The sequence below is a fragment of the Mobula birostris genome, chromosome 3 (assembly GCF_030028105.1).
Source record: "Mobula birostris isolate sMobBir1 chromosome 3, sMobBir1.hap1, whole genome shotgun sequence".
NCBI lineage: Eukaryota > Metazoa > Chordata > Chondrichthyes > Myliobatiformes > Myliobatidae > Mobula > Mobula birostris.
Window position 1 is genome coordinate 13,358,529 of NC_092372.1, and position 26,560 is coordinate 13,385,088.

At 39.6% G+C, this 26,560-nt stretch overlaps 1 protein-coding gene across 4 annotated transcripts in view; it reads left to right on the forward strand.

The window, feature by feature from the left end:
• LOC140194900 (WD repeat-containing protein 7) overlaps positions 1-26,560 on the forward strand; it is a 619,189-nt gene that overhangs the window by 15,776 nt on the left and 576,853 nt on the right. For all 4 annotated transcript variants that reach the window (XM_072252235.1, XM_072252236.1, XM_072252237.1 and 1 more), the window contains exon 2: positions 2,538-2,646. The gene's annotated coding sequence lies outside the window, so the exon portion shown is untranslated. The remainder of the gene's footprint in view (positions 1-2,537; positions 2,647-26,560) is intronic.

Here is a 26,560-nt window from a genome sequence, read left to right on the forward strand (position 1 = left end):
CCACATCGACCCTCATCTCCCAGGACCTGGCCGTTAGCAGCAGATTGGGCTTTGGTTTTTTGGTTACGAAAGGCCTAGGTCCCTCTTTGATGAAGATGATGGCTTTCCTCAAATCTGTGCCAGCCGTTCTCTTCTTGCATCTCTCTTGCTCTACTGTGTCAGCAAGAGCCAGAAGCACCTTATCATGGCGCCACCTATACCGTCCTTGAGTTAGAGCTGTTTTACACCCGGACAGTATATGAGCCAGTGTCCCCTTTTGACCACAGAGCTTACAGTTCGGGTCCTCTCTCATCCCCCATGTGTACAGATGTAATGGCGAAGGAAGGGTGTCATACACGGATCACAAGAGGAAGGAAATACGGAAGGGCTCCAGTCTCCATAACTCTGCCCATGAGATCTTGCGCTTAGGCAGATCCCATTTTGTCCAGGCACCCTGGGACCCTCGTTCCACTGCCTTTGAAATCCGCTTCACTTCCTCACGGATCCGTACTTCTATCTGTATCATGCCTCGCCTGTTCCTTATGCTTGCGTTTCCCCACTTCTGGAAGTGAACTGAGCCGAGGCCTTGCCGCCCGACGCAGGAGTTGCCGATGATATCTCGTGGTTTCGGAGAACACACTGCCTCCTCCACAGTTGCGTTAGCTGCCCACTTGCGCCCAGATCTGGTTGATATGTTAACAGCAATATATGTTAATACTGAGGCTCTGTAAGGCATTGTGAGCAGTTTTGGGACTCGTATCAAAGAAAAGATGTGCTGGCATTGGAAAAGGTGCAGAGGAGGTTCATGAGAATGATCTTGGAAATGAATGGGTTAACGTATGAAGAGTGTTTGATAGTTCTGGTCCTGTACTCGGTGAAGCTTAGAAGAATGGGGGGGAGATCTCATTGAAATCTATCAAATATTGAAAGGCCAGGATAGAGTGGATGTGGAGAGCATGTTTCCAATAGTGGGATAGTCTAGGACCAAAGGGCGCACCTTCAGAATAGAAGAACATTCCTTTGGAACAGAAATGAGGATGAATTTCTTTAGCCAGCTGTCAGAGAATTTGTGAAATTCATTGCCATAGATGGCTGTGGAGGGCAAGTCTTTGGGTATATTTAAAGCAGTGATTAACTGTTTTTTGATTAGTAAGGGTACTAAGGTTATGGGGAGAAAGCAGAAGAATGGGGTTGAGAGGGATAATAAATTAGCCATGATGTAAGTGTAGCAGACTCAATGAGCCAAATGGCCTAATTCTGCTTCCTTTTGATCTTCTGGTCCAATGCTATATTTAAGATTGCTGACGACACCATTGTTTGCTGAATCAAAGGTAACAAATTGGCATATAGGAGGGAGGCTGGAAATCTGGTTGAGTGCTGCCTCAACAACAACCTCTCCCTCAATGTCAGCAAAACGAAAGAGCCGATTATTGTGCACAGGAGGAAGAAACTGGAGGTCCATTAACCAGCGTTCATTTGGGGATTAGAGATGGAGAAGGTCAGTAACTTTCAGTTCCTGAGCATTGTCATATCAGAGGATCTGTTCTGCGACCACAAGTGCCATTTCAAAGGTGGCTCAGCAGTGCCTTTACTTTCTTAGAGCTAAAACTTGAACAAATTTCTATGAATACACATTGGACAGTATCCTATCTGGTTGCATCACAGCCTGGTATGGAAGCACCAGTGCCCAAGAATGAAAAAGCATAGAAAAAAATGGTGGCTACAGCCCAGTCCATCAGAAGAAAAGCACTCCCCACCACTGAGCAGATCTACAGAGAGTGTTGTCGCAAGAAAGCAGCATCCATTATCAGGGCCCCCACCTTCCATGTCATGCTGTCTTCTCAGTGCTCCCATCAGGAAGGAGGTAGAGGAGCCTTCGGTCCCACACCACCAGGTTCAGGAACAGTTATTACCCCTCAACCATCAGGCTCCTGAACCAATATAGACACCTTCACTCACCACATCTTTGAATTGATTGTTGAACACAACCTATGAGCTCACTTTCATGGATTCTACAAGTCATGTTCTCAGTATTTGTCTGTCTGTCTTCTACTTTTAAATTAATTTATGTATTTTTGTATTTGCACATGGTGTCTTTTGCAAATTGGTTGGTTGTCAGTCTTTCTGTGTAGTTTTTTTATTGATTCTATTGTATTAATTTGTTGTACTGAGAATGCCTGCAAGAAAATTAATCTTGGGGTTGTATATGGTGATGTTTTCTTTAATAATAAATATACTTTCAACTTTTTAAATCTTTCATTTTTCCTTTCACTTGTATGACCGACTGAGTATTTTAAAAGCTGCTGCTTTTGTTTTACGGCTCTGTGTCCTCTTAATGCTTGACTTTTTAAATTTGTGGCTCTGTATGTGCAATATTGTTCCTTTGATAAATTCTTTTCTTTTGGCTAGGTCTTGGATCAATTGTTCTATTGGGTGAGCTCAAGCATCAATTAATGTAAATTTATGTCAATTTTCTTTTGAAGATTTTCTTTTGATATGGTAGATATCAAGATTGACTTTGAATTAAATACTGAACTTTACTCATTTTATTTCTGTAGGAAATTAGTCCACCTACTTGAATGCTGGTCAGTAGTGGATGTTCCCTGTTCCTTTTGCCAGCGTTCGCTGAATTTTGACAGAACTTAAGTGTAAGGACATTGAAATCAAGTAAGTCAAAACAATTTGCATAAGACTGTGTATGCTTGCGTTTCTGTATCAGATTCTGCAATATTGCATATGACAATGTGAAGGCATTAACAGACCTTACTGAATAACTTGAGTAAGTTCCTGCTTTCTGTGGAAAATGATAAAGTAATTCTGATATTACGTGCCCAAGTAATGGAAAATATGCTGTTGGATAGCAGATGTATTTTCACCTTAAATACAGTGAAATACAGCTTTGTAAACTGAACTGAATCCTCTCTGGAATGTGAGCTCAAAGAGCAACTATGTGTGTTCAGGTTGTTAGAGGGCCATTACACTCAGTGGCTACTTTATTAGATACACCTACAATGCAAATATCTAATGTGGCAGCAATTCAATGCATAAAAGCATGCAGACATGGTCACGAGTTTCAGTTTTTGTTCAGACTAAAAATCTTGAAAGAAAGAAATGTGACCTAAGTAACTTTGACTGTAGAATGATTGTTGGGGCAAGGCGGTGTGGTTTGACTATTTGAGAAACTGCTGAACTCCTTTAATTTTCACACACAACAGTCCCTAGAGTTTACAGAGAATGGTGCGGAAAAAATAAAAACATAAAGTGAGCAGCAGGTCAGTGGGCAAAAACACTTTATTAATGATAATGGTCAGAGGAGAATGGCTAGACTGATTCAAGCTGATGGGAAGGTGACAGTAACTCAAAAAACCATGCATTCCAATAGTGGTGTGCAGAACAGCGTCTCTGAATGCACAACACATTGAACCTTGAAGTGGATGGGCTGCAGCAGCAGAACACCATGAACGTATTCTCAGTGGCCACTTTATTAGGTATAGAAGGTTGCTTCATCCACCTTTTAGAATACTACTTCATGTTTGAGATGTATCTATCCTGTGCCTTCCGAATTGCCTCCCAAAAACTCCAGTCATTGCTGTTCTGCTGTCATCCCTGTTAGTGTCCCCTTCCAGTCATTTTTGACCAGCTCCTTTCTCACGTCTCTGTACTTCCCTTTACTTCACTGTAATACTGATACATAATACCTTAAAACATAGGGGCGGAATTCAACCATTCAGCCCATTGAGTCTGCTCTGCCATCCCATCATGGCTGATCCCGGATCCCAGTCAGCCCCATTCACCTGCCTTCTTTCTGTATCCTTTGATGCCCTGACCCATCAGGAAATGATCAACTTCCACCTTAAATATACCCACAGACTTGTCCTCTACTGTAGTCTCTGGCAGAGTATTCCACAGATTCACTGCTCTCTGGCTCAAAAAAAATCCTCCTTATCTCTGTTCTAAAGGTTTGTCCCCTCAGTTTTGAGGCTCTGCCCTGTAGTTTTGGATACCCCCACCAGAGGAAACATCCTCTCCACATCCACCCTAAATAGTCTTTTCAACATTCGGTAGGTTTCAATGAGATCCCCCCCCGCATTCTTCTAAATCCCAGTGAGTACAGGCCCAAAGCTGCCAAACGCTGCTCATATGTTAACCCCTTCATTCCGGAATCATCCTCGTGAACCTCGTTTGGACTATCTCCAATGACAACACCACCCTGTCCTTCCTCACAGTCTCACTATACACTGAATCAACTTGTATACCAACTGCCCCATCGTTAGCCCTATTACTCTGGTTCCCACCCCTCCCCAATAACTCTAGCAAATCTGCTCGCAAGGATGTTTGTCCCCCTTGTGTTTGGACTTTACCCTTCCCTGCTGAGCTTCAGAGCTGGCTACGGTGCTACTGGTCTGGCTGCTGCTGTTGTGTCCTGATAGGTCATTTTCACCCCCCCCCCCCCATACCCCTGCAGTATCCAGAGGGGTCACTCAGTAAAAGTCTCATCTATTCCCAAAATTTCAGGCTCCTGGATGGTCCTAAATGAACCCAACTCCAGCTTCATTTCCTTGATCTTGTCAGGAGCTGATGTTGAGTGCACTTCCTGCAGATATAGTCACCAAGGATACCACTCGGTGCCACATCTCACAGGAAGAGCATTCTACTGCCTGAACTACCACTGTGCCTACAATTGTTACACCTCTAAATTCTGACACTTAAGTTCTAAGCTATGCATCTTCTTGCCAAAGCCTGACCACTCTAACACGTGTTCTAATTCCCAATATTGTTGATTGTGGAACATTCATAAGCTTTGTGACCCATCTTGGGTTTGGAGGACTTCTCATTAACAACATGGGTGCAAATTGTGAAATTCACGAGGGCACACAATATATTGAAATGAGGATGCAATTTTTCCATAAGGACATCCAACAAATAATTTAACTAGTGGCCCTTTCTCTTTTTCCAAAATTACTACTTCACTTTCAATTCTACTGCACAGCTCAAAATCCTTCCCTGTGTTTTGGATCTAAAGATTTCTCTTTGCTGCTAAGTGCTGATTGCACTCATTATACTGAAGTTATTTATGAGATTGGATCTTTCTTGTCTTGAACTATGCAATTCTATTACAGGTGGAAAAGAAGGCAATTGTGTTGCTCATGTCCTTAAGCTGACTTCAAAATACTTTGCAATTAGGACACAGCCTCAGAATGGAGAGGCTTCCTTGTAGGACGAAGATGAGGAGGAATTTCTTTAGCTAGGATGGTGAATCTGTGGAATTCTTTGGCATAGGCTGAGGTTTAAGATTCTTAATGGGTCAGGGCATGAAGTGATATGGGGAGAAGGTGGGAGATTCGGGCTGAGAGGTAGCTTGGATCAGCCATGATGAAATGGTCAAGCAGACTCCATGGGCCAAATGGCCTAATTCTGCTCCTATATCTTATGGTCTTATAGTGAGCTTATTTGAAATGTAGTCGAGGGTTGCAGTTAGTATCTAAATAAATAAATAAATGATTAGGTCATTTTATTTTGGGACAAGTTGCAAGATAAATGCTGTAAATGAGGGTATCAAAGCATGGTTCTTTTCCTTCCGTTTAAATTGGAAGAAAGATCTTGATTTTACTGTAATTGAAAGCTAGTCTTTTGGTCATATATATTGAAATTGCCAGCCAGGTGATCTCAAGCCTGTGGAATAGAGTTTGAGCTTAATGTAGCATGCTATACTGAACTATTCAATTTTTAATTGCCTCCTTATTTTCATATTCTCTCGAAGTAAATTATGCTATTCACCCTGATGACCATTCCTGGGAACCTAATTGCCCTGAAGAAGAGTGTCTGCCGAAAATGTCAACTGCTTATTCATTTCCATTGATGCTACCTGACCTGCTGAGTTCCTCCTGCATTTTTGTGTCTGTTGCTTTGGATTTTCAGCATCTGCAGAATTTCTCTTGTGTATAACCTAATACGTATCTCTTTTATATGAAGGTTGGGCAGTGAAATGCGTCGTTTGTGGTAATGGCCAGCCTGCTAGTGTTTCCATTCTTCTAGCACCAACATAGCATGATGGATCTGGTTGTGGGTTTGACTTCAACATTTAAGAGAAATTTAGTAAGTTCTGGTTGTACCATGTTGGCGCCGGAAACATGGCGACGCTTGTGGGCTGCCTTCGGCACATTCGACACAAATGACACTTTTAACTGTATGTGTCAATGTTTACTTATACATGTGACAAGCAAAGCTAATCTTTAAATCTAACCAATTTGTGACATTGGAAATCGTGATATCTGTTAGACAAAGAAAATAGGCTTGAAGTTTCTGAATTAACTAGCATATTAGGTGAGGGAGAACCAGTGGATGTGATATATTTGGACTTACAGAAAGCTCTTGGTAAGATTCTGCATAAAGATTAGCATGTCGAATTAAAGCAAATACGATTGGGGGTAGGGTGCAGATATGGATAGAAAATTGACTGTTTGAGAGAAACAAGCAATTTGAAATATGTAGACATGTTTCTGAGCAGGTAACACAGTAACTGGTGAGATACCAAAGGAATCAGTGTGGGGACCCTAGGTATTCATGATGTACTTACTGTATATTACTGATTTGAATTTGGAAATTAAATGTGATACTTACAGGATGGCGAACAGTGCAAACTTGGGTGGAAGGGTGAGATTTAGATGTTGGAGAGAAGCACTATCGTTAATTGGACAGATTGAGGAAGTGGGCAGATACTTGGTTGAAGCATAACGTGGATTAACAAGGTTATCCACTTCCAGACCAGTTATTGTTGCTTTTACCTTGTGAGTTTCTTGGTTCTCCTTTGCTGAAATGTAAAATACTTTTTGTTCTGCTTGTGAACTTGTTGACAGCTCTGGGCTCTCAAAGTCTCACAGCTGCTGTTCTCCCAAAGGTGACTAGGATTGTTCTCCTTTCCCTCGCCCTCCTGAACTCTAGTTCGCCATTCTTTTCCCATAAGTGAAATCCATCAACTTAGTCAAAGATCACATCAATCAACATCCTCTATATTCTCTGTAATACCACCGCATTCTTCCTGCAATAAGACAAAATCTCTATGTGGTGTTGCAGATACAGCCTAACAAATATTTCATTAGTCACCTTAGAACTCACAGCACCAGACTGTGAAAGCAGTCTTTGATCAGAATTAGGTTTAATATCACTGGCAAACATAACAAAAGATGTGGTTTTGCGGCAGCAGTACATTGCAATACATAATTTGAGTTAGAATAAGAAATCTTTCCATCTATATCTATATATATATATATTTAAATAAGTAGTGCAAAAAAAGAGGTTAATGTATATGACTTACTGTCTATTCAGGAATCTGATGGTGGTGGGGAAGAAACTGTTTCTAAACTGTTGAGTGTGTACTTTTCTTCTTCCCTCACTCCTCACCATGGCTTCCTTTTAAATTTTTTTTCTGGTATAATTAAAAATCGTAGTTAAAACATTATCTTGAACTGTTCCCTTAGTAATTGACTTGCTGAGTATTTTTGTTGTTAGAATATTGAAATGGAACTGTACATACCGTGCCAGTAGACTTATGCTCATTATTTATAGCAAGAGTAGAGCTCACATTCATATTTTTGAGTCATTTTGAAACTTCAGTTGAATTCTTTTTTAAATTTTGCTCTCAGATTTGAAATTGACAAGTTCAGCAAAATTTTAAGCACTGTTTGTCCACCCCCACAGTGATGAAGCAGAATCTGCTACCAACTATGACAAATTTGTGCCACAATAAAACTTTAAGGCATAGGAGCAGAATTGGGCCATTTGGCTACCATTCCATCATGGCTGATTTACTATCCCTCTCAACCCCATTCCCCTCTCTTGTCCCAGTAATCCATCTGTGGCAATGAATTCCACAGATACGCCATCCTCTGGTTAAAGAAATTCCTCATCTCTGTTCTAAAGGGACGTTATTGTATTCTAAAGCTGTGTCCTCTAATCCTAGACTCCCCTCATTATTACTGATTTTTGTATTAGTAAAACCTAATTTATGGTGTTACTGAACAGTTTCAGGTGTGATGTAATGACAATCAGCTTGTTATGGATAAGTAAGGGTTGCGTTGAATGTTCCATTATGCTTGCCCTAGTCTCTGGTGTGCATCATAATATTAAGTTAACTAGGTTTTCATCTATACAGTAGCAAACATCTCTATTGCAAATCAATTGGCCTCAGCATATTCGTTTGTCAACGTTCCCTCTACTTTTTTTTATATAGCTGCACAGACCAACCATTGCTCTGAGCAGGAAATTTTTATATGACCTGAAAACTGTGCGGTATTTAAAATGTGTTTTTTTGTAATATTCATGCTATGAATATTTAGGATGAAAATTGAAAAATCACATGCGTTTGATTTTATTAATTGAAAGCTATAATGAAATACAGCACAACTAAAAGAACCTTTAAATTTTGTGAACATTTTCTTGTCGGTCTTTATTACAAATCTATATGTGTAGGCCGGTGGTGTAGTGGCATCAGCACCAGCCTTTGAGGCGAGTGGTCCTGGGTTTGAATCTGGCTACTTCCTTTGCACGGTTTCCATCTGTGCCAGGTTGAGTGTTGAGCTAGCAACTCGACTTTGTTTAAAAAAAACACAGACAAAAATGCTAAAGAGCCACGAGGCGTGGAGAGGAGTAACACCACTATCCAGATTAATTTTGCATCTGGATGAAAGATGTGCCTTAATCCTCATTGGATTATCCAAATGTTCCACTTTTAGTCTTTTCCTGGATTTGCATTTGATTGAATTCATTAAGACTGAATCCACATTCGCAGTCAGCACCAAAAGTTTGAAGTGTTCTAACGATGTCAACAAGAATTGACAGTTCTTCAAATTCTTCATTTCTAAGCACTTAGTTCAATATATCAGTGAATGTCTTAACTGAACCAGTCTCAACTTTCTCAGAACGACTAATTTGAAATTACAGTACTGCTGCGATATTTTTGATGCCACACTTTCATCATAGTTCGTAACAGATGAGTACTTTTTTTGGTCAGTCATATAATATTCTTTTTTCCAAATTCAAAATTGGTTATATTTGCAGTAGCAACAGGGTCAAAAGCTTGCCATTCTGTTAACTCATTGTTGGGAAGTCTTATTATCCAAGTGATTACACACACGTTGAATTAATTGAATTTTAGGCTCAGTGTTGACGTCAGAATTTATAGATGCAAGCAGATCTTTCACTTTGTCACGCCAATGAATGGTATCACCAAGATACTGTGACTGTAACTTGTTAATCTTTGCTTTTGCATACGGCAGTTCTTCAATTGTATTCAAACAGTTTTTCTGAAGGAATTCACAAAGAGATGCCAGATCGTTAAGGATAGTTAATGCTACTCAATATTGTGGATTGGTCAAAATCTTCAGGCCGTATTTGTTGATTGGATCGTTACATTCATTAACTTGCTCTTTGCAATACTGGATCGAAACTTTGTAATTCCTTATTAAAGCAGTAACAGCAAAATGTCTTGACAGCCACCTTACTTCATTTAGTGGTCTAAATGACACAGTATCGCATTCTGTGACACTAACTAATACTTCTAGCTTTCCTTCTTTTAACCGACGACTTGCTGAACATTGTATATATAGTTGGTAGCATTGTTTCTATATCCTGCATAATTGATATTTTTTCCCATGAGTTATCGAATCCCAGGTCTTCTCAGTGAGCAGCGCAATATTGCTCAGACAGATGTTTTATTTCTCGTCAAAGAATTGCTGCCATACCATTGTTCTTTCCAAGCATTACATTTACCCCTTCTGATGTAAACAACATCATCTTTTGAATATCAAGATTGTTATTGATAATTTTTTAATTGTTTCAACAATAGTGATAGTGTCACATGCAGTTAGTTTCAAAACATCCACACAGTATTATAGGAAGTTTCATCTTCTGGTCAAAACTTAAGATACAAAATTAAGATTCTTTTGTACAGTAATGATTACTTTCATCAGCAATTACTGTATGGAAAGCAGATTTCCATAACTTTTTCATTACCTGCTTCTCAAGCACAACGCACTCAACAAATTCAAACACATAATTCTTGCTGTGATAATTCTCTGGTGTGTGTGTGTGTGTGTGTGTGTGTGTAGATATATGTATATATGTGTGTGTATATATGTGTGTGTGTATGTGTATATGTATATGTGTGTGTGTATGTGTATATGTATATGTGTGTGTGTATGTGTATATGTATATATGTATGTATATATATGTATGTATATTTGGCCATGTGCATAAATTTCTTGCACAGAGGGCATAGAAGCATTAATTTTAATAACTAAGATAATGTTATCAATTACTACTTTGACTATATCAGAATAAGACTTCTTTTGCACATCTTGTTTCATTTACTCTTGTTTCACGCTCTTGGAGTTTCAGTTAACAGGCGCAGAATTGCACATTGTGTAATTTGGTAGCTGCAACTATATGAATTTTCTGGTTAAGATATCATTTTAAGTAACATAACTTTCATTCTTCCCATTTTTTCCCCCCACTACTAAACTCGCCCTTCCTAACTTTTGCTTCCCCACAGATGTTACATACATTGCTAGTTTCTTGATATGTAAAAATATTGCCAATTTTTATTTGTTTTTGATGCGAAAATGATAGTTCAGTATCTATGAGTTACAAAAGCTATTCCACCTTAAGATTTGTTTTTCAAAGTATTTAACTCTTCTGCAGTTCTTTTCAACGTCCTTATGATACTAAAAGCTCAGCAGGCCAGTCAGCGTTTAGGAAATGAGTACAGTCGACGTTTCGGGCCAAAATCCTTTGGCAGGACAGGAGGAAAAAAAGGTGAAGAGTAGTTTTGAAAGGTGGGGGGAGGGGAGAGAAACATAAGGTAATAGGTGAAACCTGAAGGGGGAGCGATGAAGTAAAGAACTGGGAAGTAAATTGGTGAAAGAGACAGAGGGCCATCGAAGAAAGAAAAGCGGGGAGGAGCACTAGATGGAGGTGATGGATGGGCAAGGAGATGGGAGAGAGGAGGAAAAGGGGATGGGAAATGGTGAAGGAGAAGTGGGGGGTGTGGGAGGTATTATCAGAAGATCGTGAAATTGATGTTCATGCCATCAAGTGGAGGGCTACCCAAACACAATATAAGGTGTTGTTCCTCCAATTTAAGTGCAGCTTCATCATGACAGTGGAGGAGACCATGGATAGGCATATCAGAATGGGAATGGGAAGTGGAATTAAGCTGAGTGACCACTGGGAGATCTTGCTTTTTCTGACAGATGGAGTGTAGGTGCTCGGCGAAATGGTTTCTCAATCTACGTTGTTTCTCACGGATGTACAAGAGGGCACACTGGGAGCAATGGACACAGTATATGACCCAAACAGACTGAAAGGTGAAGTGTGGCCTCCCCTGGAAAGACTGTTTAGGACCCTGAGTGGTAGTGAAGGAGGAGGTGTAGGGGCAGGTGTAGCACTTGTTCTGCTTGCAAGGATAAGTGCCAGGAGGGAGATCATTGGGGAGGGATGAAAGGACAAGGGAGTCGTGCAGGGAGCGATCTCTGCAGAAAGTTTGGGGGGGGAAGAGGAAGGGGAAGATGTGATTGGTGGTGGGATCCCGTAGGAGATGTTTCTCTCTCCCCTCTCCCTATCTTTTAAATCTACTCCTCAGTTATTTTTATCCAGTCCTATTGAAGAGTTTCGGCCTGAAACTCCGACTGTACTGTTTTCCTATATGCTACCTGGCCTGTTGAGTTCCTTCAGCATTTTGTGTGTGTTGCTCGGATTTATAGCATCTGCAGATTTTCTCTTGTATATAAAAACGCACATACATTTGCCCATTAACAAACACTGATAAATGGCCAATGTACAAAAGAAAAGAAACTGCAAAGAAAATACTGAGAGCACAAGTTGTTAAAAGTCCTGGAAAGTCCTAATGTCTAAATAAAGTTAGGTGGAAGAGGGATTAGTCAAAATAGTTATGTAGAGATAATTTGTGCTCTATTTGTTGGAGGTGAACACCAAACAAAGTGATTGATTGAGTTGATAGTTAATTTAATTAATTCATAACATATACATCTGTGTGAGATGATTTACATGATCTTGCATGGATTTGTGTCCTTCCCTGAAGAAGTTAATGTTATACCCAGCTGGATATTCAGAAATTCTAATATCATAATTGAGCTTAAATTTTTTTTGCAAGAATGTTCTATGATCAATTATATTTATCAAGTTTGGGGGGAAAAATTCAGATTTGAAGTACATTGGAAATGTGCCTTGCAAAAGTCCTGTCAAATGAAACCCAGGGTATTGTGATTGAGACACTGAATGGGATTGCAGAGTCATCATTATCATCATCATCATTTGGTGCCATGCCCAGTTTGAGCTTTGACTGCCATGGCCCACACACTCCTGTTTCGGGTCAAATGGATCAATTCATTGGTATTCATTTCCGGTTCTCTGGCTGCTGTCTCCATCATCATTTCTCTTTGACTTCCTCTTGCTTTCTTCCCTTCAATCTTTCCCATAATTACCGTGCATTCTAACTCCTCTTTCCTAATCACATGGCCAATGAAGTTACGTTGCCTTTTCATGATCTCATACATTTATTTCTCTTTTTGTGTTTGCTCTGTTCATGACATCCTCATTAGATATTTGTTTCGTCCATGATATTCTTTGCATCCTCCTCAAAAACCACATCTCTGCTGCTACAATTCGTTTCCTCATGTTACTAGATATTGCCAAACGTCCTGAGCCATATAACATAACTGGATAAACGTAACATTTCAGTACTCTGAGGTGGGTTGTCATGCCTAGTTTAGTATTGGTCAGTATACTCTCCATTCTTGTAAAGGTGTCTTTTGCCATCTCTATTCTTCTTTTAATGTCCAAGTCGCACCTGTCATCTGATGTCACCCAGCTTCCCAAGTCGCAAAAGTTCTGTACTTGTTTTATGTCTTCCCCATTTATTCTCAGCCTGCAGATAGGACTCTCCTTCTTTTTGGATATCACCATACATTCTGTCTTTTTGCAATTGATAGATAGACCCATTAGTTTAGATTGCAGATTAGTTTGTATTTTAATTTCCCTTCAAACTTTGTTATATTAAAACTAGAATTTCTCTGGTTTAATGAGACTTGAGTGACAGCCATGTGACTCAATTCCGCTCCACTCTCCCCTTGCCTTTGTTTCCACATGATATGTGTTAATTGGGCTATGATTTAGTTCCTCTCTCTGTTCCTTTTGCAAATACTTATTTTTAGAATGAAATCACTTACAATACTGTGCAAAAGACTTGGATGTGGCTGAAACACCAGGCAAGGTCATTTGATTCCAAACAATTGACCTATTGATTATTACAGAATCTCCCTCTGGTGCTTCCTCCTTCCTCTCACCCTTCCCCTTTTCCCAACCATGATTCCCCACTCCCTGCCCCCTTCTCAGGCCACAATAAAGACCCGTGTCAGAAACAGGTTTATTATCACTCACATATGTCATAAAATTTGTTTCTTTTGGCAGCAGTACAGTTCAATATATAGAATTACTATAGTACTGTGCAAAAGTGTATGTGTGTGTGTGTGTGTGTGTGTATATATATATAATGTGTGTACATATAATGTGTGTGTGTGTATATATGTGTGTGTGTGTGTATATATATATATATAATGTGTGTGTGTGTATATATATATGTGTGTGTGTGCACACATATACATAATGTGTATGTATATATATATATATATATATATATATATATATATATATATATATATATATATATATATATATATACTTAAGACTTTTGCATGGCAATGTTTGTCAATTTTGTTACATTGTTGGTAAATCTCAATTGATTATATAAAATTCTGAATGGTGAATTTTTTTGGTTTACAATACTTAGAAATACCAGTGTAATAGAAGATTCCAAACCGTGTGTCTGCATTAGTTTCTTCCGGGTGCTCTGGAGGCAAAACATATGGATTATTGTGTTAATTGTTCATTGTAAATTGTCCTGTGATTAGGTTAGGGTTAAATAGATGGGTTGCTAGGTGGCATGGCTGTTTGGGCCTGTAGCACGCTGTATCTCTAAAATAAATAAAAAAAAAATAAACCTTCCATTGTGCTCTCACCCACGCTTCAGCTCTTCAGTAACAGAATTTGTGAAGTACTGAGTTTGGTTGCGTTAAGAATGTTACTAATTCACTTACCGGGACAATATTTTTGAATGTGATATGTAATATCATTTATTTGTGTGTGGTCAAGTGTTATACAATTGTAACAATCACCAACGTGTGAAAATTTAGTAATATAAAAGGGAATATAAAATCTCAGAGGCTTGGTATAAGGGCTATATTCCTTGCTGAGTTTATAAGATAAATATTGTATTTTGTTGGTCATTTTTTAAAAATGGGAACTTGCTTTTTTTTTGGAAAAGTCAGTTTACTTCCTAGGTTAACAAGGAATTTAGTTAGTCAATAACCTTAGTAAACAAGGAATTTAGTTTGTAGCCTCATTGTGAAATTTATAATATAAATCTAGTATTTGGTGAGTTTTATAAAGGGATCTCGCTATTTTGGAAAATTCAGTCTACTTCCGAGATTACTTAGGTAGAAATTAAACATGGGTGTTTTCTCTTTGTATATGTGAAGCACTTGTTCAGCCTGGAATAACGGCACAGGTCAGTTCTGAAAATCCTAGTCAAACAGTGTACTTCATGTTGTACATGTTGTGACGTTTTACTGAACATGTCTCTCCACCCATAGATCTATGAGTATTGACTTGCCTGGTGCAGAATGATGCAGATGAATCAGTTCCTGAAATCGTTGGTTTAGTTCTCAATTAATCTGAGGCTTGGATATTAGACTTTATGACTTTATCATGCATGCCTTTGCTTGCAAGAACATGAGGAAAATATTTATAAAATCTCGTTACTTTGCTTCTGTTAAAGGGAAATGGCCAGTGCCAGACAGGTAGATCATCACCTTATTTTTTAAATATATGGTAATGCGTAAAATGTCACTGTGGATCTCGGCTCATTATATAATTGTCTTTACAATTTTAATTCTTTAGTAGAACGTGTGAAAAGTGGAAAACTGAATATTCTTCATGACCTTCAATGAGTGAAGTGCTTGTCTCTTTTGCACTATTTCTTTTACGGATTGGTTAGCAAACAAATTTTACTGTGCTTGGTTATATAAATACGGCAAGTGCAGGTTATCCAAGATAACAATCAGAACCAGGTTTAATATCACTGACTTATGTTGTGAAATCTGTTGTTTTGCGCCAGCAGTTCAGTGCAAGACAATTAAAAGCAAATCAGAATAAGAAATATATTTCAAAAAGATAATTTAAGTAAGCAGTGCAAAAAGAGTGCAAAATATTGAGGTAATGTTCATGGGTTGGTTGACTTTCTGTTCAGAAATCTAAAGGTGGTGGGAAAGAAGCTGTTCCTATAATATTGAGTGTGTGTCTTCAGGCTCTTGTACCCCTGGTCTGATGGTAGCAATAAGAAGAGAGCACATCTTGGGTGACTAGTTGCAATGATTGATACTCTTGTATTTGTTGCATTGTATTTTGACCAAAAACTTAAGTTTTATAGATTATATTGTATTTTTATGCCATGTTTATTAAATGTTTTAGATTGATATCTCAAGTTGATCTATAATTTGGGAAATTGAAATGAAATATTTCATTCACTGATTTGTTTGGATATTTGTGTCAAAAATTGATCTCACAATCTCTGTTCTTAATTGAGAATTTTCAAATTTGCAGTACAATAAAGAACAGCACAAGGACAGGCCCTTCTGCCTACAATATAGAGCTTAACTAATTGAATTAGTAATCAAATGCCCAACTAAACTGATCCCTTCTGCTTACATAATGGCCGTATTCTTCCATTTCCTGCACATTAAAGTGCCTATCCTCAGAGCCTCTTGAACGTCTCGATTGCAGGGGTTACCAAGCTTTTTAATGCCATGGACCCCTACCATTAACCGAGGGGTCCATGGACTCCAGGTTGGGAACCCCTGCTCCACCACCACTACAAGCAGTGCATTTCAGGCACCCACCACACTCTGTAAGACAAGGCATCCCTTACACGTTTCCTTTTCATTTATATCCTTTCACCTTAAGTGCATCCCCTCTGCTATTAGACATTTTAATCCTGGGAAAAAGGTACTGTCTGTCTATGTCTCTCATAATCTTATAAACCTTTATCAGATCTCCCTTTTTTCCTGTTGTCAAAAACTTATTTTGTTTGGGAAATTGAAAAAGAATAAACTAAATAATATACAATAAATTTTGTTGGGCTAGATATCCTGTTTGTTTCAATATATTCTTAAAGCTATGTGGAATGCAAATGGACCCCATGCTGATGAAGTTCCCTCTCCAAGCTAATCCCATTTACCTGAATTTGCCCTATTGCCCTCCAAGCATCTATCCATTTACTTGTCTGAATATCTCTTAAATGTTGTAATTTTACCTGCCTCTGCCACTTCTGGCAGCTAGTTATCCACCACTCTGTGTGGAAATCATGTCCCCTTTAAACCTGTCTTCTCTTGCTTTCAACTATGGCTTCTAGTTTTAGACTCCCCGACACAGGGAAAGTAACTTTGGCTGTCCTGTCTAGGTCCTCATGGTTTTATAAGCCTCTATCAGGTCACCCTCTCATCCTTTTTCCCTCATAGGAAAACAGTCCCTGTTAATCCATGCTCTCCCTGGAACTCATAAATGGAAAAAATTCTGCAGATGTTGGAAATCTAGAGCAATACACACAAAAGGCTGGAGGAACTCAACAGGTCAGGCATCATCTGTGGAGGGGAATAAACAGTCGACATTTTGGGCCAGTCCTGATGCAGTGTCTTGGACTGAATTGTTGATTGTTTATTCCCCTTCTTAGATGCTGCCTGGCCTGCTGAGTTCCTCTAGCAGGGTGTTTCCTCTACATTGAAATATACATTGCAATTTATATGCTTGTAAGAAAAGTGAATTTGTAGTTTCCTGATCTGTAGCTGAAGATGGTAATGTGAAAAAACCTGTAAAGGAGCTGTCTAACAATTCACTCAAGATAAAATAAATTTCAGTCTTCTGAACTGTTTCATAGGAATTTTGAAATGGTAGCATTAACCATTTTGAGTTTTAATAATACTGCATTTTCAAAGTATTTGAAATTAAATAACTCTTGTATTGTTAGATACACTTCATATCTGTCCTGGCTAAGATTTTCTTACAGCCTCCGGTTAAAAAGTCAATTACCTGATAACAGCTTTTCTCCCCTCCACAAGATTCGTGCAGTTAATCTACTGTGCTGTGGCTCCTCAGTGATTTCAGTAGGAACTGATTTATTGTCTGGCTTGGGTTGCAGGGTTGATTGCAGTGCAAACTTTGTAGAACCAATTATTTGATTATCCTCAGCCAAGAGGTCAAGCAGTCCTTTACAAATGGTAGGAGTACCTGTAAGTTTTTTTTAGAGCATGTAAAGCAAATGATACATGAGCCAGTAATTTTCTGCTGATACTGTGGACTGAAAATTAAACTTGCCTACTTTCTGGAAGTAAATGTACTTAGCAGAGTCACGAGAGAACCCTAACCCTGATGCATTTCCATTTATTCCTCTAGGTTTGGTATAAACATGGGATACAGCAATAGCAGAATAGTTTCTTTGGCCTCATGTCCAAGCTGTTCCAATGCTATATACTTGAACATCAGTTTCTATGAAGGTGGGAGGGGAAAGATTTAAAGGGGTCCTGAGAGGCAAGTTTTTTTTCCATAGAGGGTAACTGGTATAGGAAGCAGCTTGCCAGAGGAATCAGTGGAGATACAAACAATTATGATTCTTACATGACATTTAGATGGTACATGGATAAGAAACATTGGATGTGAGCCAAACAGCCAAACTGGGACTACCTTGGGTAGGGAAATCGGTCAAGTCAAAATCCTACATCAGTGGAGAGATGAGGTAGTCAGTGTAGAGAGGAGAAGGGGAAGCACAAGAGATTCCATGGCTGCTAGAGATCCAGCATACCACACACAAAATGCTGGAGGAACTCAACAGGTCAGGCAGCATCTATAGACAGGAATAAACAGTCAACTGTTTATTGCCTTCATAGATGTTGCCTGAGCTGCTGAGTTCCTCCAGCATTTTATAAGGATGCTGAGGAAGGGTGGAAGGTGCAGGCAGGTGATGGGGGGGGGGGTTGCTGAGCAAGGGTGGATTTGGAAGTCTGCAGGACATGACCTTTGGAAGACAGGCAGAGAAGAGGAAAAAGAGGAAAACCACCAGATGGAGTGAAGGGAGGTGATTGTCAGTAATGGAGACAGTTGGTAGTGCAAGAGTTCCCTACTATTTTTTCTATGCCATGGAGCCTTACCATTAACCCAAGGGTCTGTGAACCCCGGGTTGGGAAAACCTGTCCTCCCCTAGAAAGAAATAAACAGGAACATCAATACTACCAGAACTGGATTTGGATAAGTAAAGACAGTGAGAATGGGAACCATTAGGGGAGAGTTGAAAAATGATGGGAAGCAAATGAAGGGTGGAGGGAGTGGAACCTGCATGTGAATGACAGGAGGGGGAAAGGGGATGAAGATGGGGCAAAGGTGGGAAAGAGCACTAAAATGGGAGGATTGGAATATCAGAATGAGAGGGGAGTAAAGGGAGGGGGGGAGAGAAGGAAAGAAGAAAGAGAGAGAAAAAGATAGATCTTCAATATTGCCTTATGGACCCATGTGGAAAATGGGTCTGGTAGGTTAGAACCAAGACAAGTTAGCAAGTTAGATCTAAAATTGGCTTTGTAACAGGAGGCAGAGGGAAATGGTTAAACAGCGCTCGAAGTCAGATTGTACCTGGATTGCTGGAGCTGTGACATAGCTGCACCAGATGTAGTTCCACTGTGCTACCAGTGAAAAGGGAAAATTTCTTGGATGAGGAAGGGAGCAATCAGGAAAAACCGATCTAAGGCTAATGTGCTTGTCTTTCCTGATGGTGATTACAGGTATCTTTGATCTGGTGTCTGCCCTGCATCACAGCCACTGAGTCATGGAATGAAGTTAGTGTAAGATCCATGATCTTTGTATATCTGTAACTGTGCACAGATCTTTGCACTTACTTGATCCTAACCTCTTATAGATTTTATATTCAAATTGCCTCAGCATTAGTGGCAATTTCTTTACCTGTTTTGGTTAAAATACTGGAATTTTAAGAAAACAGATTCTGCAGATGCTAGAAATCTTGAGCAATGTGCTCAAAATGCTGAAGGAACTCAGCAAGTCAGCCAGCATCTATGGAGGGCAGTAAACAGTCAACATTTCAGGCTGAGATGCTTCATCAGGACTGGAAATTAAGGAGGAAGCTTCCTTTCCTCCTCCCCACCATTTTCTGGCTTCTGTCCCATTCCTTTCCAGCCTTGGTCCAAAATGTCAACTGTTTATTCCTTTCCCTAGATGCTGCCTGATCTGCTGAGTTCCTCCAGTGTTTTGCTTTTGTTACTCTGGATTTCCAGCATCTGCTCCCTTCCTTTCCTATCCTGATGAAGGGCCTTGACTCAAAGAATTTCGGGGCAAATCCCCTCCATAAATGCTGCCTGACATGCTGAGTACCTTTAGAATTTTAAGACTTTACTTTTCAGATATTTATGATCAAACTTCTGGTAATACATTGAAAATGTCGGAAGGCATGATTTTGTTTAAAGATGTTTGTATGAAAAGTCCTGGGATATTTTCCCACATCTTTGGTTCTATATAAAAATAATTTTTGCTATACTGAGATAATGCACTTAAAAAGAATAAGTATAATTTGGGATGTAAATGTAGATATGATGGTATTCATTATCATTGTATTTTGAATTAGTAATCCATTTTACAACTTGTCTGAAAGTTGTTGTGGTCACTGCAGATGCTTTTGTCCTTTTGTCATGTAGGATATAGGAGCAGAACTAGGCTGTTTGGCCAATTGAGTCTGCTCTGTCATTTCATCATGGCTGATCCATTTTTGCTCTTCTAGCTCTTGACCGATCTTAAACCTGCTGTTCAGCCACAAGGACACAACGTGTTCCATGCCCAAGGCTAAATCGTTAACTGGAAATAAGTAGGATTGATATGAGCAGTGGAAATTCACAACAACACATTGAGCAGTGATGTGAAGAGTTGCAAATAGACAGTTGTTGCGATGGCAGCATGTTGAAGCTGGCATGTTTTGCAGGTTAGGGAATAATAAGCTGTTTCAGACTAATCACAGATTAACAGTTCTAATAAGCCAAAACAAGCACTATATTTTGCATGAAAGTTTGTTGCAACTGTATGTAAAACATAGTAATTAATTGAAACAATTCTAGAATGTGATTCACTTTGGTCTAATGGCAATCTGCTTACAAAACAGTAAAAGTTGATTCCCATCAAAAAGAGTCAGGATGTATTATGGTCTCTTGTTCAGCTGTACATCCACTCAGTGGTCACTTTATTAGTTAGACCAGTACACCTACTCCCTAATGCAAATATCTAATCAGCCAATCATGTGGCAGCAACTCAGTACATTAAAAAAACCATGCAGACGCGGTCAACGGGTTCACTTGTTGTTCAGGCCAAACGTCAGAATGGGGAAGAAATATGATCTAAGTGACTTTGACTGTGGAATGATTGCTGATGGGCTACAACAGCAGAAGATCACAAGCAGTACTCAGTGGCTAGGAGGTACCTCATAAAATGGCCACTGAGTGTATGTACGTACAGTTGAAGTCAGAAGTTAACATACGCCTTAGCCAAATACATTTAAACTCAGTTTTTCACAATTCCTGGTATTTAATCCTAGAAAACATTCCCTGTCTTAGGTCAGTTAGGATCACGACTTTATTTTAAGAATGTGAAATGTCAGAATAATAGTAGAGAGAATGACTTATTTCAGCTTTTATTTCTTTCATCACTTTCCCAGTGGGTTAGAAGTTTACATACACTTTGTTAGTATTTGGCAGCATTGCCCTTAAATTGTTTAACTTGGTCAAACGTTTTGGGTAGCCTTCCACAAGCCTCTCACAGTAAGTTGCTGGAATTTTGTTCCATTCCTCCAGGCAGAACTGGTGTAACTGAGTCAGGTTTGTAGGCCTCCTTGCTCGCACACGCTTTTTCAGTTCTGCCTGCAAATTTTCTATTGGATTGAGGTCAGGGTTGTGTGATGGCCACTCCAATACACTGACTTTGTTGTCCTTAAGCAATTTTGCCACAACTTTGGAGGTATGTTTGGGGTCATTGTCCATTTGGAAGACCCACTTGCGACCGAGCTTTAACTTCCTGGCTGATGTCTTGAGATGTTGCTTCAATATATCCACATAATTTTCCTTCTTCATGATGCCATCTATTTTGTGAAGTGCACCAGTCCCTCCTGCAGCAAAGCACCCCCACAACATGATGCTGCCACCCCCATGCTTCACGGTTGGGATGGTGTTCTTCGGCTTGCAAGCCTTACCCTTTTTCCTCCAAACATAACGATGGTCATTATGGCCAAACAGTTCAATTTTTGTTTCATCAAACCAGAGGACAGTTCTCCAAAAAGTAAGATCTTTGTCCCCATGTGCACTTGCAAACTGTAGTCTGGCTTTTTTATGGCGGTTTTGGAGCAGTGGCTTCTTCCTTGCTGAGCGGCCTTTCAGGTTATGTCGATATGGGGCTCGTATTACTGTGGATATAGATACTTGTCTACCTGTTTCCTCCATCATCTTCACAAGGTCCTTTGCCGTTGTTCTGGGATTGATTTGCACTTTTTGCGCCAAAGTACGTTCATCTCAAGGAGACAGAATGCCTATCCTTCCTGAGCAGTATGACGGCTGCGTGGTCTCATGGTGTTTATACTTGCATACTATTGTTTGTACAGATGAATGTGGTACCTTTAAGGCGTTTGGAAATTACTCCCAAGGATGAACCAGACTTGTGGAGGTCCACAATTTTTTTTGAGGTCTTGGCTGATTTCTTTTGATTTTGTTTGTAGACTTCTGACCCACTAGAATTGTGATATAGTCAATTAAAAGTGAAATAATCTGTCTGTAAACAATTGTTGGAAAAATTACTCATGTCATGCACAAAATAGATGTCCTCAGCTTCTTGCTAAAGCTATAGTTTGCTAATATGAAATCTATGGAGTGGTTAAACAATGTTTTAATGACTTCAACCTAAGTGTATGTAAACTTCTGACTTCATCTGTATGTATTTGCAACTCTTTCTCTCTACATTTTCTCACTACAGAATTATGTGGGGCTTAGGATATATAAATTTTTCCTCTCGGCAGCAGTGATAAAAAAGGAAGAATAGTTTTGTGCAGAGGATGGTTAGGTGAGATGGTAGCAGGTACTCTCTCATTCAATTGGTATTTAGACGAGCATTTCAAACAGCAAGCCATGGAAGCTACAGGCCAAATGTTGGAAAAATGAGATGAGTACTTGATGACTGACACAGGCACAGTGGCTTGAAGTACCTGTTTCCGTGTCCTGTACTTCATGTGATGGGAATACAGTGGATTCTGGTTAATTGGCCGTCAGTTAATTGGGGCAGCTCCTTATTTGGGACAACTCTTAAAGAACAAAAGCTAATTGAGAAAATAGTCAGGATTCCCTTTGCTTATTTGGGACATTATGTTGTTTAATTGGGACAGGAGCCTGTTGCCAAATAGTTTCCAACTAGCATCAGTAATGTATGTTTGTGTTCAAAATGCAGTGATTTTTGTTACTGATGGCTGGCAATAAATAAGCACTGAGACAATTCAGAACGTGTTTGCTCACTGTGGTTTGAAGTAGTCAGGTTTGGGGATGCTGAAATTGGCTGGGAGTGAAAATGAAACAATACCTCAAGTTAGAAACTATGAAGAATTTGAAGGCATTAATAATCATCTTAAATGTAGATTTGGAAGATCCAGTTGTTTAATGTATTGTATGAAGGCCGTCCATTATCCACACTAGGTCTGCACTGATTTTGTTCATTGACAGTCAATGGAAGCTTACACTGGAAGAATTCTAATACGCATTTTTATAGCACTGCAATAGTATTGGTAGTGTTCTAATTTGTTCTGTATTTCATTTAAATACATAATTTGTTACACAGTTAAATAGTTTGTCTTTTATATACTTTTTAAAAGCTTACGCTAATTGGGGCAGCTGCTTAATTGGCACAAAATGTACTGGTTTCAGTATGTCCTAATTAACCGGAATCTACTGTATTTTAAAATCTGAATGGTGGTAAATAGAGCAGTGGTTACATCTCTTGTGTTTGGACAAAAGAGTTCTGTGGAATGGACACCTGCTATTGTAAACGTAACTTTGCTGGATCAAATAACGACAGCACAAAAAGATCGTTACTTATCTTTTCACCTGTTTAATTCTTCAAGCTCAGCCGGCAAGTGAACTTGAACCGGACATCGGGGAGAGACCCTTTCTCATCTCCCTGGCAGTTCTACAAGTTCACTACCCGATGTCAGAGTTGTCAGAAGTTATAAGGCCACCGATACAAAAGAACAATCAGTTTGATAACCATTCCGGTCAAGTCAATGGACTATTGGTACAAAAGTACAATCAATTTGTTAGACAATCCAGCCACCTTAATTAAAGAAAAGGAATGTCCTACCTGGTTTGCTGGAGCCACAAGTTAATGATAAAGATAAGAACATCTGTCAAATTTGTGCTTTAATTAGGAAAGGAATGTTCTGTCTAATTTCCATCAGGTACTGCTTTTTGTCAAAATCAAAAGGCGTGAAAAGCCCAGAGACACCTTACGTGGGTCTGGGCGAACTTTAATCACCTTGCTCCAAAGAAAGCAGCTGTGAGATATTATTCAAACACACTGCAGTCCCAGACATAGTACTTAATCCATTGTTTACAGGATTCTGAGAATCCTCCATTCCCTTAAACTTTCTGACTGTTGGTTGAAATAGAAGCGTAGTGCAGAGCTATCCAGAGACTATAGTTCTTTGGATTAGAGATGTTTGAATCCAAAATTCTTGAAATATTTTTGTCCTGTTGAGCCCTTGAGGCACTTTTTAATCCTATAAGTCACCTACTTCATCATTCATGTCATTGCTTAATTGTGGGCCATCCTGGCTGATTTTCATACAGTATAATCATCCATACTTTTGTCACTTCCAAACCATTCTGAAAAGGTCCATGTCCAGTTAACACTCTGTAAACTTTAGTTTGCTCAAAACGTTTTGCAAGTTGTGTCTCATATCAAATACTGATTAACTATCTCTCCCACTCTTGTAAATTAACAAGGGCTGTCATTCTAAATCTAGTTAATTTAAAAAACCTTGTGGTCAAGTTCTTTCATTGCTTTGCCTGGCCATACCTCTGTTAATCCCTACTGTAGTGCTGTTGCTTTCAATTCCTGCTGTAGTGCTGTGAAGTTCTTGAAAGTGCTCTCTCCATCGATCATTGATAGCCGTTTGATCCTTCAGCAAGTTCTTCCCATCCTTTGAGTGCAGGTTGCTAAATCTGCCGTAACTTGGACCATAGACTGTTTTGGTGACACAAGTCAGTGAGCCCCTGGTAAGTAAAGGAAACTATTCAAAGGTGACATCAAAATCAGCTTGAAGAAATTCAACATTGCATCTGAAAACTGGGAAGACATTGTACTCGATAGATATACTTGGAGGAAATCTGTTCAAGAGGGAGCTGTGTGACATGAAAACAACCTCTGCTGTGCTGAGAACAAGTGACAGCTGCAAAAAAAGTAAGTGAACAATCAAAAAACCTATCCATGAACCACAGCCACCATTTATCTTGCTGGCACTGCATCAATATGTGGATCCTGGAGTGGCCTCTATAGTCCACCCCTTAGGAGAGGGGTTCTCAAACTTTTTTATCCCATAGACCCCTGCCATTAACCTAGAGGTCAGTGGATCACAGACTGGGAACCCCTGCATTAGGAGAACATCATACTGGACTCGAGTGATCACACTACTACGAATCCTTGCACTCTGACTGTACCTGAACACTAAATTCCAGCACGATGTTTCCGTTTTCTCTTTGCTGCAGTCATATCTTCAACCATCCAGACTTTCCCTTTCAATTTTTCCAGCGCGTGTCTAACTTGCCCATTATATTTTTCTTAAGACCTCCTTCTGTGAAGGATCATTTGATTACCCACTTCATCTCTTTCTTTAGCTTTGTACTAATTTTTGTTTGATTACATTAATGTGAAACGTTAAAAGAATAACATAAGAACTTGAGCAATAGGAGCTGTTTTGGGCACATGGTACCCTGAATCTGCCATTATTCACTATCATAATCTTTAGCTTCAGGTTCATTTTCATGCCTTATTACAAGACCTTTGGCTCCATTACTCAAAATTCTAGAGATAAGAGATTAGCTTTATTTGTCACATATACATCAAAAGATACAGTGAAATGTGCCATTTGCATCGAATCAAATCTGTGAGGACTGTTCTGGGGGCAGCCCACAAGTGTTGGCATGGTTCTTGTACAGACATTAGCATGCCCACAACTTACTAACCCAGGGTGGGGATGAATGCCACCCTGTACCTCATCAACAGAGCTGCAAGTTACTAGGCTTCCATATCATCTGTTCCCTTCATACCTTTGTGCTGATCAAGAACGTGTATCAGCATATGTATTTTCTTCAGCATCTGGGAAGACTTGGTTTGTTCACAAGGATCCTAGTGGATTCCTACAGGTGCACTATAAAAAGTACCCTGATGGGTTGCATCTGGTGTGGTATCTGCTCAGCTGTGGTCTGATGGAACGCGCTGAGAGTAAAAACTGCTAAGTCGCCTGAAACTCCAAAGGAAATAATGCTGCTGGCGTGCCTTGTTTGTAATTGCATCAATATATTGGACCGAGCATAGATCTTCAGAGATGTTGATGCCCAAGAACTTGAAACTACTTACCTTTTCCACTGCTGATCCCTTGATGAAGACTGCTATAGGCTGATTTATACTTGTGCGTATGGGCTACGTCGTAGGCCTGACTTATACTTTTGCGTAGCCCTACGCCACAGTGAGCATGCGTAATTGTGTCTGCGTCGCTTTGCAATTCACCACCAAATTGCTAGTTGGCAATGGGGTTTCTATGCCACTGTGTTGAGTTTCTTCGTGAGAGACATGGACGAGGAAATGCATTTCATATACTTTTGGATGTTGGCAGGTAGATTTGACGATTTGGTTCATCATCTCCAACCATTTATTTCGCATTAGTGTACAGATATGGCGGAGAAAAGCAACCAGAAATGCGTATGAGGAAATGCGATGCTACCAAGCGGACCAATCACAGTTGTTGCGGTCTGCGTCGCCACGACATGTGAGTTACATTTTTGGGGAGGTACATGTCACCCTACGGCATAGGGTATGCGGTACCTACGGCGTACATTTGACGCACCAGTATAAATCAGTCTTATGTTTTCTCCTTATTTCCCCTTCCTGGAATCCATATTCAATTCCTTGATCTTACTGATGTTGAATGCAAGGTTGTTGTGTCACCATTCAGCCATCTGATCTATCTGACTCCTGCGTGCTTCCTCATCATCATCTGACATTGATGGCATAGTTGCAGAGAATGCTGGTGTAAATTACTGAAAACCATTGTTTCAGTAGGGCTTTGCAGCTTTTGAATTGGTAACAACTGCATTCAGAA